At 37.1% G+C, this 15383-nt stretch overlaps 1 long non-coding RNA gene across 1 annotated transcript; it reads left to right on the top strand.

Annotated features, from left to right (window-relative positions):
- The first annotated feature begins 498 nt into the window (after positions 1-498).
- LOC127481538 (uncharacterized) lies at positions 499-13726 on the top strand. Its single transcript, XR_007908244.1, has 4 exons — positions 499-593; positions 9132-9235; positions 11620-11792; positions 12701-13726. It is a non-coding gene; the product is annotated as an uncharacterized LOC127481538 (long non-coding RNA).
- The last annotated feature ends 1657 nt before the right edge of the window (positions 13727-15383 follow it).

The following is a 15383-nucleotide window of genomic DNA, read 5'->3' as shown; positions in this document are numbered from 1 at the left end:
TGCAAAATATCACTAGGGAAATGTTAAAGCTTTCAGGCTACTGACTCACAAAACAAACAGTGACCAAAGCCAGCTCCTGGAAGGATCCACATTGTATATGTGTCCATACATGCCAATAAATTTTCCACTAATGGACTTTTATCCCAATCAGGAAGAGAAGAGAACAGCATGAGGCTACTGGTACTTTTTATGTTTGCACGGATATTGAATATTGTTTGTGTTTCTGTCTGTGTTTATCTATGTGGCTGGCTATGTGTATATTTGTACGTGTGTTGTTTACTTCTGTCTGTGTGTCTATTGGGAGTACCTATTGAGCCTTGACAGATTGAATGTGGGGAGATGGAGCTCTTGGACTGCTGGACTCACCTCTGTTGTGTGGCAAGATTCAGCCACCCCTACAAAACCACAAGATAATTCAGTATGGAAAAGACTGCAGCTGTTTCCCAACCCCACCTCCTGCTCAAAGTAAGGTCAGCTATGACATCAGACCAGGTTGCTCAGGGTTTTCTACTCTGAGAACTTCAAAATGCCTCTGGACAACTTGTTCCAAAACTACACTAAGCTTGTGGTGAAAAAGTTTTTAACTACAACAGGTCAGAGCTGTGTTTCTTCCTTTCTCTCTGTACTGGCTTTGGCTAAGATAGAGTTCATGTTCTTCACAGTAGCTGGTGTGGGGTTGTGTTTTGGCTTTGTGCTGGACACAGTGTTGATAATACAGGGTTGTTTTAGCTATTGCTGAGCAGTTCTTACACAGGATTAAGACTTCTCACACTGCCTGGCCAGTCAGTAGGCTGGGAATGCACAAGAATCTGGGAGGGGACACAGCTGGCAAAGCTGACCCCAACTGACCAAAGAGATATCCCACACCACATGACATCATTCTCAGCAATAAAAGCTCAGGGAAAGAAGGAGGAAGGGAGTAGAGGGGCATTTGCCATATGTTGTCTGTCTTCCCAAGTAAATGTTAGGCATGATGAAACCCTGCTTTCCTAGAGATAGGAAAACTGCCTAAACACCTGCCTGCCAGTGGGAAGCAGTGAATGGATTCCTTATTTTGCCGTGCTTGTGCATTCTACTTCTGCTTTAGCTGTTAAATTTTCCTTACCTCAACCCATGAGTTTTCCCACTTTTTTTCTTCTGATTCTATCACCCATTCCACCTAGGTAAGCAAATTGCCAGGCAGGGTTAAGCCACAACATTTTCCCATACAAAACTGAATGTTCTTCACAGAAGATGCCTTTTCAAGTTTTTTTCCGATGTTAGAATAGCTTGAAGTACTTTCCAACAGCTGATCACTCAGACACATTGTCTGCCTACCACTTGGGTATGCTAAGGATAACTTGGTAGTAAATGCTACATCTGTTACACCGGTGGAGCTAAATATATGGTTTGGGGTTTACTGGATTAAGCCACAACAACCAACAATTCAGGATTGTACTGGACATTCAGAACTCTTCAACATAGATGGAATACCAGCAAAACAGCAGCTTCACTCCTACTTTACAGCATACACAGACATCCATGAGATTGGCAGGTTTAACACAAATTTTTGCTGGTAAAACTGTGGCATATGATTACAAGTTAAAATTGTGACTTCTTCCATTTGCCTTTGAGGTTTGAGGTACAAAGAATAGGAGGATCATAAACTTGTATTTATTGACTGAAGGAAAAAGAACACAGCAAAGAACTCCTTTAAATCCTGTCAGTTAGAGTCCTGGACATGTTATACCTATTATTTTGCAGTTATTCACTTTAGTAAGCAAAAATAATCGAGGCCATTAATACTGCTTGAAAGTAAACTCTCCATCAGCAATTCCTGAAGTCCCTGGTCTAAAGAAATTATATTTATAAGATGAATGATGCACTATTACTAGAAATTGTTATTTCAGCTTTCCAAGAGAGCACACAAACTACCAATATTAAAAAAGAACGTTAATTTCCAAATTACTTTTCCCAGAGCTTTTTTTTAGTGACCTAAAGTGTTGATCCTATAATATATATGTTACTCTGTCTATTCCTCATTACTGACAAATGGAATTCTAAAATTCTAAAACTCCCCCATGAAAGGCGAAGATTTCCTCGATCCTTAGTGGGGGGAATTTTCCTCCAGCCTTAATGTTTTATTTGTCAGGTCCCCAGGAAAGTCAAGACCCTTGTGCCTGACAGTCTGTCAACATCTTCTTATGGGGACCCTTCACTGAACAGTCCTCCTGATCTGGAGGGTATTTCCACTGACTTGTTCAGGGACATACACCAACAGCATAGGGGAGACCCCTCAGTGGGTCTTCCAGTTTATTTGAGTGTGTTCCCTGCAGCTGGTGACCTCCAGTGCCCATGAAGGACTCACAATAACAGTTTATAGAAGAAACTCTTTATTAATGGAAAATTCTGACAGGTTAAGGTTTGAGGATTGTTGGTGACAGGAAAGCAGGCTGTCCCCATGTGCTGGTTCAAAGGTAAACCAGCAGGGGAAATGAACTCAATTCAAAAGAGAGACTATAAGTCAGAATAACAATTTAATAAAATAATACAATGATTATACAGACAAACAATTGGTTTTAACCCACAAAACCCAAATATATAACCCAACACCCTGGGGCATGAACAGAGTGGTGTTCTTTGGGCCCCCTGAGTCCAAAGGAAAAGGAGAGGGGAAAACCTGTTGGTGAGAGTGCTGGTGGAGTCTGGTCAAGAGTGGTGATTGCAGTCCAGTCGAGAGTGGTGGTTGCAGTCTGGTTGAGAGCGGTGATCTACAGTCTTCCTCTGGATCCCACGAGTGGTTACAAAGGTCCCAAGGTTCCAAGATTATATATTCTCCAGTTCAGGCAGGAATGTTCAGCACCTCCCTCAGGGCGGGGAGTTCCACAAAAGAGTGTGAGGACAGGGAGGTACCCTCCTATCTGGCAGGCCTCTTAACACCTAGTTTATAGCCTGAGGAGTCAGGTTGCTCTGGGCAGATGGTGTAAATAGTCTATTGATACCAGTTTCTGGGAAATTACATGGAAGGCTATAGAATACACAGTTTTGGGTTACACCCATCCAGTGATGAATTGGTCCCAGCTGTTCTAACTAGGACACCCCATGTGCCAAGAGATGAGCTGGCAGGGAAGAAGACAGACTGGTGGAACTTTGGACTTGGTTGGTACTCAGAGAAAAAAGGAGAGTTTATGACCTTTGGAAGAAGGGACAGGAAACTTCAGGAGCACTACAAGGATGTCATGAGGTTATGCGAGGAGAAAATCAGAAGGACCAAAACCCAAGTGGACTTTAAAGTTGGTGCTGCCCAAAAAGAAAATAAAAAATATTTCTATAAATACATTTTTAACAAAAAGACGTCCAAGGAGAATTCCCATCCTATATTGGTTGTGGGAGGAAACAGTGACAAAGGCTGAGAAAAAGACTGAGGTACTTCCTTCTTTGTCTCAGTCTTTAATAGCAAGACCAGTTGTTCTCTGTTGTTATTAGAAACCATTTCTTTACTGAGAAGGTTTTCAAATCTTGGAACAGGCTGCCCAGAGAAGTGGTTGAGTCACCATCCCTGGAGGGATGTAAAAGATGTGTAGATGTAGTGCTTGGGGACGTGGTTTAGTGGTAGACTTGGCACTGCTGGGTTACTGTTGGACTCAATTATCTTACACGTCTTTTACAATCTAACCAAATCTATGATTATATGACAAGCTTTTGTGATTTACAAAGAGACTAGTAGTTTAAAGGATTTAAGAGGCTTTTCAAGGGAAGAGTAGAGGAAATAGAAAAAAAAGTGCTTCAAAGTCTGGTGGTGTAAGGCTATTTTGGCATTCTATCTCTGTGCTTTATTTTGTGAGCTTTTTGATCACTGTCTGAGTGTGAAGCCTTTGTTTTCCTGAAAAAATTGTCACATAAATATAGGTATTACAGATGAAATAAGCCTATTAGATCATTTCATCCCTTTCCTTGTCAGTGTAAAAACATTTCCTATGGTAAATTATCTAGTGCAGGCCTAGACAGAAAATAACTCAATTTTGTAAGAAAAGCAAAGCAAAACAAAACAAAACACCACCACTCCCTCCCTACAGAGGTTTCAACATTTATTTTCATTCTGAATCAAAAGACCATTCAAAATTCATAAGAGAACTAAAAAGATAGAGAGAGACCAATACAAAGCAAGTTCTACCAGTGTGAAAACTGACTCGGAATTTGGAAAATTTGAATTCTTATTTCTGACAACAGAGGGATTTGAATGTACCTTTCTCACACTCTGGCCAAATAAATAGACTACTGACAATGCTGAAGAACCATGACTCTCTTCTGCATTATAAAAGAATGTATGGTCTAAGATATTTTTTTTTCACTTCTGGTTTAATTTTACCAACATTAATTCCTGGTGCATCTTATTTAAACTCAGTCATGCACTAGGACCACCTTAAATAATTTCCCTCTATCCTTGGTGTTTATAGCCTTCAAATGTACATAAACAGTTAACATATCCCTTCCCCCTCTCCCCCTCCAGTCATTGCTTAGCAAGTTATACATATTTATTTCTTTTAATCTTTCACCGTAAGTCAATCCTTTCAGCTCCTTAATAATTTATGTTGCTTTTCCTTGAATTTCCTCCAAAGTGTCAAGATTTTTTTCTAATACTGTGAGGTCCTGCATACTTTATTCTAGATATATACTCAACTGTTGACATGGGGAGAGATAGAATATCAGTAGCTTATGTTTGCTTCTTTCTTTATTTTACATACTTGGTGTCTGGTTTTTTTTAGACTCCCATAAACAAATGGTGTTATTTCTCTACTTATAGTGAGTGTACATACCAGACATAAGTATGCACAGGTATTATGGTCATATGAAAATGATTTCATGTCATGTCCTCTGCCTTTTGGCAGAGGAAAGATCACCTGAAAGATCACCTAACATCAAAAATCTGATAAACAAATTAAAGCTACACGCACAGCTCAGTCAGATATCTGACAACTGTAGTATCTCCAAATGCAGTACTCACCTCTCCATGTTGGTGACTTTACAAGCATTCAAAGAGGTCCTCAAGTGAGTATTGCTTGATAGTTTCCAATCTTGGAAGGTGGTATGCATACACACAATCTGAAAACTGCCAAACAAAACAAAATATTCTCTACAGCAAATGGGTTATGCAAGGGATTTAAGATGGTGTTTGATTTCACAAGGCAGTTTTGCAAGTTGTTGTAGATGCTGGTTCTGATGGAAGGGAACTCCTTCACACCTGGAAGACTTACCAGACTTTAGGGAGATTTACCAAGTGAATTTGGGATCAACACAAGATCTAGCTCTCATCAATCTGTGTGGGATTTGGTCCTTGGAAGTGACCATGCCATCAGCTGGGGAGCTCTCTGGAGAACCTAAATCCATTCTCAAGGGACAAGACACTTAAGAAACATTGCACTTTGATGGGTACTGAGACCAACGAGATAATTATTCCGGTCTAGCTCAGTGTGCTCAGGTTGCCGGTGCAAACATTGCTTCAATGGTTAATGATAATTAGAAATCAAAGTTGTGCGGGGTGAAGGATGTACCAGAAGGAACAGAAGGAAATGACAGTTTGTTCCCACTTTCAGAGTCTTCATAGATCTCATTGTTCCTAAGAGTCATTTAGTGGTATTCATTATTATATTAAGTAAATTGTATGATTAAAAAGAGACTCAACATGTATAAATTCATCATCTAATCAGATACTCAGCATCTCTGTTACCTCCTAAACAGTATTATCATTCTCATCTGCTTGAAGCTCACAAAAACAAAGTGCTTATTGTTTCTTTGCTAAATTGGCATTAAAACACGTGTATCTCGGGTACTTTTGGGAAAAGCAGGAAATAATCCAACATAAAGGTTTTGAGTTTTAGCTTCCAATTTTAAACTATTTATTGGCATAAATCATGTAACATTTCAAATCATAATGGATGTTTATCCATTTAGATTTCTAAATTATTGAAAGTAAATTATTCATTTATAGAAAAATAAAAGAATTTTTTTACAATCATTCTTTCCACCCAAACTATTACAATTACAAACAATTTTTTTTTCAAATACTCTAAAATTATTTTTTGTCCATGGTATAGTGAAAGGATATCTAGAAAAAAATATTTAGTCAATTGAATGCAAAAAGAAAATAATCTACTGCATGAGGGAGCCTCTTCTTTTGCAATAATCCATCAATCCTCTGAATTTGTTTTTCTACCACATGAAATCTTCTATGTGCTCTAAATACACATGAGTTTCCTTTGGTGAAATGCTCATTATTTTGATTTTTTCAGTCCCAAGATTTCTCTTTTTTGTTGTTTGATTTGTGTTTATATATTTATCCAATTATTAGATTTTAATGGTTTATTTTGCAGCTTTCAATGACTCTTTATTTTTCAGCAGTTTGTAGCATATGATCATAAAATAGTTTGGATATGATAGGACCTTTAAAGGCCATCTAGTCCAACCCCCCTGTATGGACAAGGACACCTGCAACTAGATCAGATTGCTCAGAGCCCTATCCAACCTGACCATGAACATTTCCAGGGATGGGGTTTTGTCACTACACTGGACATGTTCCAGTGTTTCACCCTCCTCATTGTAAAAAATTTCTTCTTTATTTCTAGTCTAATTTTACCCTCTTTTAGTTCAAAAATATTACCCATGTCTTAGTGCTGCAGGCCCTACTAAACTTCCATAACTTTCAACTAACAGTGAGTGGCTTGGCATGAGGTGATGTTTTCTTAATTTGCTCGTTGGCCCTTCATTAATTATGTTTATATTATAGCAAACTACTGTATTCCAATACTTTACATTTCTGATTTTCTAATAGATTCAAAATATGCTTCCACAATGCAACTGTCCTTTTTTGTATAGTGACACCACTCTTAATTTAGTCCAATCATATTTTATTGTTTTACTACCACATCGTTCTCCTAAGGCACCTCAATAGATCTACAGCACTCATGATATATGATGGACATAAATATGCCTGAGATTTGGAGCTGTGTTGCTCTACTATCCGTCTCATCTATACTCCAGTTTTCTTCTTGAAGTTATATCTAACCTTGCTCTTTTTTACCCTCTGATATGATAATTTGTGCATTTAATCTACTCCTCTAGGAAATTTACAGACTTGAGAACTTTGTCATTTATGCATGAAAATATGTTCTTAAACAATGTATCATACTTATAGAGCACTTTACATTTCAGAAGATTTCACAGATAGTAACTAATTAATCAAAGATGTCTCTACATAGAATAGAAAATAAAATTTGAGTATCTCAGTTTTAAAAAGACAAAATTGAACTGAGAGATTTAGGTGAGTTGCTCAAGGCAACACTGAAAATTAGTGGCAGATTCAGAATGATGACTTGATATTTCATGGGCAACACTTCTTTGTTCAAACATTTGGAAAGGATTTCCTCACTGTGCTTTGATTTCAAGACTTATAGGAACTTTCTTACAATTTATCACATGACCCTGAAACATATTCAGTAATTTTGATATTGGTCAAATTATTTTAGAATTTCCAGTCTTCAGGTTTATGTTGTTGGAGAAAGAGAATATGCAGATCTCCCTTTGAGAAGCAGAAAATTTATGTGCAGGTGTGGAAGACCTCAATATATTGGATTTAAAATCTTTGGCACATATATTATGAGCTACTTATATTTTCTCTTTCAGTATTCATAGGCTTTATGTACAGAAATTTTGAAGGATGCAAAAATTTAACTAATTTTTTTTTCACAAAAAACTCTTCCTCAAACAAGTGGGATAAGTGGCGTGTCCTTCACAGCATAAGGATGAGTTCAAGATTTACAAGGGAGGAAAATATATCAGCATGTCTGTAACATCAACCCACAAGAAAGACAGTAATTCCCTTCTTTCAAGAACTGTAGCCCCCTTGCTGATAACTCATCCTACCAGTTAGTGAAGCACAAGAACATAAGAATACCTTGCCTAATCCAATATTCTGTCCCTAGCAATGGCCAGTTGAGAAACAAGAAAATGCGTTGGAGTCTGTCCACAGGAAGATTTCATTCCATTAAGATTTCATTGATCTCTCAAGACTGAGGATTATAACTACACTCAAAGCATTTTTTTAGCATTAAATATAATAGTTCCAGCTCCTCTTCTTATCAATAAAAGCAAGCAATTCTTTTTCTAAGCCCAAGTTTACACTTAAAACTGTTTTCAGAGACAACTGTGACCATCTTAAATCAAGGTTCTAAGGAGAGAAAAAAGCCTGTATCCTAAGAAAAATAAATCCCATTTGAACTTCTTTAACCAAGTAAGGAAATACTTGGATGAAAGTGCTTTCCTGCTGGTTCACATTGCTTATCTACTACTGGGTTCAAATACTGAATTGACATGGAGGTGCAGAAGTGTAATGGTAGACTGAACCTGAATATGTATCATGGAAAACTTTTTTCAGGCAGAGCAGTGTACCTGAGAGCTTCCACTGGAATAAACTTTAGCCCCTCATTTGTTGATTTCCATCCTAAAGAAAGCAGGACATGAGGTGCAACAGTGAACACACTTCTTGTTCTGATAGAGTATTTGCACAAGGCCAAGCTCTGCATCCTTGTGCACAAGGTACAAAGCATTTACCCTCCCTACCAGTACAAACACAGGGTTTGGCATTCAGGGGCAATGTTTTACTCAACCTAAATAGAGTACACATGGAAAATATGGCATATTTAAATCTGTTGCCTATTTTGTGAGAAGACAAACACTTCAGATGGTTTCTCTACAGTGTTTGACTTTGTGTGGGGCTCATGGAAGCAGTTTCCAGGCATATGAAAGGTATGAAAGTGTCTGGGAACACAGCACGGATCTTGACACAATATGCCATAATAATTGTGTGATGAGTTATGTATGGTTTAGATAAGAAGACAATAACTTGGATTGAAAACTGACAGGACCATTTGGTTCAAAGTTTTGTGGTGAGAGGCAACCAGCAACAAACCTTTGAACTCAGCAGTAAAAAGTCCAACTGATACAGAGCTAACAGTTCCTCATGGAGCAATATGAGCAATACTGGGTTCAATACTGTTTGTCTTTACTGATGATGGCATGATGTGCCCTAGTTTGGAGAAAAGAAGGCTGTGGGAAAGGGTGTGGCAGATGAAACCTAACTGCAGTCTTCCTAAAAGAGAGGTTTCAAAGAAGAGAGAGGCAGACTTTCCTTAAGGCTGTGTAGTGAATGGACAAGACATGTTGGGCACAAGTTGCAAGAAGGGAAACATGTCTTCAAAATGTGAGGGCTTAAGAATTGAAACAGTTTGTCTGGACAGGCTGTTGAAGCTCCACTCTAGGAGATTTTCAAAATTTGAGTGAGCAAAGTGCTGAGAAATTTAAGACAACTAGGAGATTCATTCACGTTTCAGTGGAAGTTGGACTAAATAACCTCCAGAGGTCACTTACAAATTTTTTTTCCCTATAGTTCTACATATTTCCTATGACTTCTTCATCTAAGTGTCTGATTTCTACTGCTAACAATCCCAGTCTCATATTTTTTGTCTTCTGTCTTGTGACACATCCCCGAGTAAGAAGCAATGTTTACTTTTATTGTTTGTCTGAAATCTCTCTCTACTTGAGAACAATGTGTGCACTCCGCAGAAGCAGGCACTTATTTTGTCTTCTAATTTTTAGCCCTTTTCTGTATCTGGGAGATACTAATGTTTTCTGAAATCAGTTCAATTCTCTGCCTTCAATCCAACATTCTGAGCCTCATACCTCTATGGGACCACATCAACTAATCTCCTCTGCTCCATGTGATCTGTGGAGACTTCTCACTCCATCCTCTAGACTACTGACTTTACAATCTCATTTCCTGAACATTTACAGTTACGTTATTTAGAAAATTTGAACATATTAGGCATGAAGTGAGAATATACTTCCTCCTGTGCTCTGTATTGACTAAATATACTTGGAGTACCTTGACGAGAAATTAACCAAGAGTAAACTTTTCTTCCCTTCCACAGGAGAATCACAGCCTTTCTGTAATTAGATGCTGAGGTAGGCACCAAGCAACAAATTTATTCTGTAGAAAAGCCATGAAGTGACAAAGGGCAATTCAGTCTCCCAGAGTTCTCTCCCAGAGGCACAGCATCCCCTGGGGCACCCTAATCAAACCTGTAGAAAAAACTAAAGAGCACTGTATGATTGGGGAATCACTATGTGATCTGATACCTCATAATCTCATTGTGGAGAGAGAGATTTATTAATGAATGTGTGTTAGTCACACACTGAATTTTTTAGGCAATTAACCATGGGGGAAAAAAAGGAAATTAAAAGCAATTGCCTTATTTTTGTTTGAATGTGATTAACTGAAAAGATGATATAGTATACAGTATATTAACAAAAATATCCTATGAATATTTACCAGGCATACTTAATCAACTGAGAATACACAGCAGTCAATGAATCAGTCATTTTCCGAGACCTTAGGTACTCCTAGAATAATGTACTGAAGCAGACTGAACTATTGAAATGTTCTGTTAGGTCAATTATCAATTTATCATTAAATACTAGAGTCTTCATCTGCACAATAGACAGCAAACTTGAAACAAAATTTTACAGTCTATTGAGTATATAAAACAAATCTGGAAATGTTCTGAACATGATAGCTTTATAGACATGATGGACATTTAAGATTTCTTTACAACCTGGAATATAACACACACACACACACACATACATGCCCAGAATCATAGAATCACAGAGCATCCGGAGTTGCAAGGAACCCTCAGGATCATTGAGTCCAACTTCTGGCCCTACACAAGACCAACCCTAAAACCGAATCCTTTACTGATTCAGGCACTAGATCATCATGTTTTTTAAACAGTCTCCATGATCTCCTGGATTTTTACCACTACCCAATTACCTATCTGTGTCTAACATAGAAAATTTTGGTAGATGTTACATGATCTGCTAACTCTAAATCTTTCTACTAAGATAAAATCACAGTCCTCATCAAGTCACTTGAACTTAAGAGTGTAATAGTTGGTAGAAGCACAGTTCAACTAAGCAAGACTGGAGAACTTATCACTTTACAACAGGATGCTGTCTAAATATCTGAGGCCTTAAAGAAATTGGAGCAATCCTCAGGTGTTCAAATATGTTCTAGCTTTTAATAACAGTTATAGGTCATTATGTTGTGACAACATGATGAATCTTCATATTACATTTTGATTAATCTTTGACTTTGCATTTACCATCAGCTGGGTAAAGGTAAAGGTCCAGCACTGACAACTTTTGTTGAACTGTAGTTCTCCCATCTTAACAAACTTTTGACAGTTTACAGATCCCTTCTCATTGCTGTATCCTTTATTAACGTGAGAGAAGTTCTTGTAAGAGCTTTATCTTGCGTGCCTTGGTTTCCTCCCTTATACTGTCAGCAACACCTATATCTTTATAACACTGCTACATAATATGACCGATGGTTAGAGACTAAGTGTATTAAACTGAGAGATGAAAGAGTTGCACCAGTGAGTACTTGCCTGGAGCAACAGTAAAAATTGATGCCTTTCAGTCATAATGTTGATACATACACATGCACACTTAAAGGTTTTCAGCATAAATACCCTTCAGTCCTGCTTTATGACAATGAATTTCAAAACTGTATCTGTTTTCCTCTAGAGCTAGCATTCTAAACCAGAGTTGAAGCAAAAAGCTGAGGAGGAGAGGGACAAAAAAAAGAATTACCTCTTTGGATGAATTAGCTAAGAAGCAAAGAGCTTCATGAATTATCAGATTGTATCATCACAGTTTCATAATAATTTCCATCGACTTCAGTTTCAAGAAGTGAGAAGGTATTCAGTTCATATATGAGCTCAAAAGTGCACTTTTTACAAGATTACAATAGTATTCTCCCATGCTGAGATACACAATGAAACATGCAGTCAATAAAAAACCACACAGACACAAAAAAATTAAATAAGAGCCTACTTAGAAACACATTATCATTTACACCACCTGCAGTCAGGTGCACTTTTTACAATTACTACAGATAATGAAATCAGTACAGTATCAGCACCTGAATTCTGACTTCCAGAACGACCTTTCCTAATTCTCATTTGCCTCAGAATGTTTTGTTTCTACAACATTACCAGTTACAGATGTCTCATGAGAAAATTGGATGTATTGGTAGGAATCCTTTGATAAAAGGGTATTTGCAGAAAAAAAGATTAGGAGACAGTAAAATTCCCATGGGAACTTCAAAATTTGCTTTATGAATTCAAAAAGAGAATTAAATTTAATGAGACTTAGCTGCTGAAAAGCCAGGTAGCAAAAAAATGCCATTATCTTTGTGAAAACTTTCTAAAGTCATAGAATCACTAAAAAATAGGACTGAAAAGGAATTCAAGGCTCATCCAGGGAAGAGAGATCCAAGGCAAGAAAAATTATTGCTGTTTCTTTTTGATAAGTGCTTTTAAGCTTCCTATAAAAGACACCTAATGATGGAAGCAGCATAGATTCCCAAGACAATCAATATTAGAATTAAAATGGTTTTTATTGATGTCCAGTATAAATTTTTCTCAACACTCCTTGTCTTAACCTCCAAAGATTTTAAGTATAGGTTATTTCTTCCTTTATTTCAACATCTTGCTATCAATATATCACAGCTGAATTTTTTGTAGATTCAACAAAAATAGGGGGTTTTATCTGTTTTGTTGTCATGTATTTTCTAGACCTTTCTTTTGCTTTTCCCTTCAATTAGGTCAACTTGTTGAAGTGCAATGCTGATAACCAGCTAGTGTTCAGACTGGAGTGTTCTCATTTGTCCTCGATGGTCTCTGAGAGAGAGCAAGACCCTGGAATCTGGCCTGCTTGCTCAGGACTGTGCTCCTGCTGGAGCTGACTTTACAAATTTCCTTCACAGCACGGTGATGTGGATGGATGCACTCACCAGCTGCTTTCATTTGTTGATCAAAGTTCTCCATTCTGTCACAGACCTCTCCTATTTAATCAAATCCGCATTCCCCGGGGGTAATGAACATGGAGTACATGTATCTTTTTAAAAAAATGGATAGATTATCATCACTTTTTTTCACATGGATGATTTTTCCACCAAGGAGCTGGATGGTCTGTGGAGAACCCAGATGCTTCCTTTGGACTGTTGGTTTTTTGGTTTTTTTTCTGAAGAAAGTAAACCGTTTTGGTATTTTTTCAGTAACTGCACATAATTTGTTTAAACAGAGGACACATTTGTCTTTCAAATTAATCCCCTCAACAGCAGAGCTTTTTTAAAAAAAAAATTAATGTCTCCCTAGTCTTTACCCCTGAGCACTGTCTTATACCTCTAGTCACCATTTCCATCATGGTTTGGTTAAAGGAAATTAGTTATTACCTTCATCATTGTAAAATGTACATATAAGGTGACAGGAAAAAAAAAAGGATGCTAGATTTAATTCTGGTGTAAATGTTTATTTTCAGGAGATGAAGATGTTCTTTGGACTGATTTTTTTTTTTTCCCTCTACATTCAAGGAGGTGGTAGCTATTTTAAAGATATTTTTTCTTTGGCAAAGATAGCGGAAGTTATGTCTGGCCAAAAGTGGTCATAAATTTTAGTTTTGATGTGTTTTATTTGGTTATGACATAAGACTGTTTTCATTAATTATGTAAGTCTCCAGTAGCTGAGGAGATAAGCTTCAATATCATGCTGTGCTCTGAATGTTCAAGAAGTCACTAGTGAACAATACGTTCTTTTCAGAAACTTGAAAAATGCTTTTTGAGGGTTTTGCAAGACTTCAGCATCTTGAAGACAGGCATGACAATTTGGCAGGTTCTAAGCACTTTGAGCACCATTATATATATTTCCTTGGAGTCAACATTTTTTAGCCAGGAAACTGAGGAAAAGTGCAGAGTAAATGTAAGGTGATACGTCCTTTTTGGGTATTTTAGTGGAAGATACCTGCTTTTACTCTTTTTAATCGTAAAAAGGAAAAGTGAGGAGAATAAGCTAAAACTCACAGCTTAAGAAGAATTTCAAGGACTGAGACAAGACAGTATTATAAAACTTATCCACTATACCAAGACCAGCAACTCCTTTGGAAGCCTATTGTTGAATTAATTTTCCCCTCTGTTACTATTAGTGGTACAGTGGATCTTTGTCTCGTTCCACTGACTGTATCAAGTATACTGCTACTTCATGTACCCAACTTCTTAACACCCTATTTCAAAGCCAGAGGCACTAGGTTTGGTCACTGCAGATGGACTGTGATCATAGAATCATACAATCACAAAATAATTTGGGTTGGAAGGGATCTCAAAGATCATCTAGTTCTAATCTCCCTGCATTGAGGAAGAAATCTTCATAATGTTGTCTTCTATGACAATATTGAGTTTTATATCCCAAACTATGCAATTTTGGAATAGTGATACTTGCTAGTAGCAGTGTTCAACCCCTCTAAAAGTATGTGGGGCTTTTTTCCTTTTATATGAATATGATCTTTTGCTAGAAAAGGAATGAAGAATGACACTGTCCTGTTACACCAGTTTGGACATTTATTAAATTGTGATCTTTATTAAGCTTTTAAACTTATTATTTTGTGGAAAAGAAAGCAAAACAAAAACAACAACAACAACAACAAAAGCACAGGAAAATAGCCCCCAAACCATTAGAATAATCAAAATGTTCTTACAGTTTCAAGAGGTAAGGTGATATGTCTTATTTTGAGTGACTGATAAAGACAAAGTTCTAGTTTAATTTTGTCAGGTCAAGGGCTCTGAGGAAATATTAGTAAGAAAGCAGGTTTAACTTAATTTTTTTACCACAGTTCCAGTTCCTTACATTCACCCAAACAAAAATAATCTCGGAAAGTACATTTTTGAGTGACATGGTCATGTATATGTATATTAAAAGACTGTTCATGGAACACCATTTGCTTCAGGTTGATAGATGAAAGGGCAAATATACAGTTCTTATTGCTGTGCAGCTAATGGCATCATTTCAAGAAGGATTTCTTTTAGAGTTGGTAATGAAAGTAAACTACCTCAAATACTGAAGGTGATTCTCATGTCTTTCAAGGGAAGTCATTAGCAAGTCAACAGAATAAGGTATTTTGTAGAAAAATGTTTCCCTGAAGATAGAGATTGATTTTTTACTCAAAAATAACCCACCAAATAGCATAAAATGTGATGTTTACAAGAAAAGAGGGTAAGGTCTCCCTACCTTTTTTAATACATGATGACCACTTGTGGGGGGGGCTTGTTGTTATGATTTACATGTTTGTTGTTCATTTGTTTGAATAAGACCTGCAGCCTTTACTGTAAAAAAAAATAATTCTATCCTTCATTAAAGTGTCATCATTTTTTCTTTCCTTTAGAGACATATTGTTAATTGATTCAACTGCCTCTACCACCAATTAAGAGTGGTGATCCACATGGCAACTTCATATTA

This window comes from Manacus candei, unplaced genomic scaffold (genome assembly GCF_025592945.1).
Source record: "Manacus candei isolate 608988 ecotype Guabito, Panama unplaced genomic scaffold, ASM2559294v1 h1tg000007l, whole genome shotgun sequence".
In the NCBI taxonomy this organism is placed as follows: Eukaryota; Metazoa; Chordata; class Aves; order Passeriformes; family Pipridae; genus Manacus; species Manacus candei.
This window is presented reverse-complemented; position numbering and strand designations above follow the sequence as displayed.